Raw genomic sequence first — 1,395 nt, 5'->3', positions numbered from 1 at the left:
TTTATAATTAATGTTATATATATATGTTAAAATTCTTTATATATATATATAATATAATATGTAGTTTAGTTTATTAATCAATTACTTGTTCTTGGGTTTCGTTAGTTTAGTTTGGCAACAGTTTAAATTCGTTGCAATATCTTCAGTTGCTGCTAACATCGTTTTATATTAAATTAATATATATACTATATATTATGTTTTTGTTCGTTTTTATTTGTTTACTTATAATTAGGAAAAAAATTGTATCGCTTTGCAAGGGTTAAAGGGTTTAAGGCTTAACCCAGAGCTTTTTCACTTTTGCGCTTCCTTTTTCTCTCTCTCACTATCTTTCACGCACTCGCTCGCTTACTTGCCATGTATTTGTGTGTGTGTGTGTGATTGTTTGAATAAAAAAGCTTGAAATACATAAACAAACAACAGCAAGAAAGGGACAGGAAAATAAAATGTTGGAAGAAGGGAAGCATTAATAAAATTTGCAGCTGCTGCTGTGTTCAGTGGGTTTGGCTCAAATGAATTCGAATGCAGAATTGCGGGCAGAGTGAGTAACGAGAGACACCACAAACACTTGTTGCTGACGAGTAACGAGTAACGAGTAACGAGTGCACACTCGTACATTTCACTGCGCTATTTACAATTGTATGAAACTCTTTAGCTATATATCTATAAATGTTTTTACTTTATATACATGTCAAGCAAACAAATGTCTCAAAGGCAGAGACATTCTCTCTGAGTGTATCTGTGTGTGTCTGTGTGTGAGTGTGTTGCTATTAGTTTAACGAGTAAGTGGCTTAGTTGACAAGTTTTCAGTTATACTACATCATATATCTATGCATGTGCATACATATTTTCTGGTTTAGTTTTAGCTTTAGCTTAGTTGTAGTAAGAGCGCAATTCTTATTATCGGATCACTTGAAGCAATTTCATGGAGTTCTCGCTTAGTACATGCTGTCTTTTGTCTGTATTGGTGTCTCTGGGTGTGTGTTTGTGTGTGTGTTCAATACTTATTTTTATTATATTTTTTATTTGTATCTTATTTGTTTGGTTTTTATTAAATCTGCAAAAATAGAATAATATGCAAAGTAATTAATTAGTTGGGTGTATGCAAAGGACTGTATAAACGTAGGTGTTTAGTTCAGAGATTAACAATGCTATACTATGTGGTACTACCATATACTATATATGAGAGATTTAGCTAAAGAACGCTACAGTGGCTGTAATTTGTTTACAGTGGGCATCGCGGATGCAAAAGTAGAACTGTAGAGCTGTAGTTCAGGGCTGGGCACAAGCAAAACTTGATTGGTTTGGTTTGTATGTTAGTTTGTTTCTTTGTTTATTTTATTTCTGTTGTAAATGTTACCCACCTTTTATGTTTTATACAATTGAATAAATTATTGC

This window comes from Drosophila busckii, chromosome X, assembly GCF_011750605.1.
Source record: "Drosophila busckii strain San Diego stock center, stock number 13000-0081.31 chromosome X, ASM1175060v1, whole genome shotgun sequence".
Classification (NCBI taxonomy): domain Eukaryota; kingdom Metazoa; phylum Arthropoda; class Insecta; order Diptera; family Drosophilidae; genus Drosophila; species Drosophila busckii.
The sequence above is the reverse complement of the archived record's forward strand: the minus strand, read 5'-3'. Positions refer to the sequence as shown.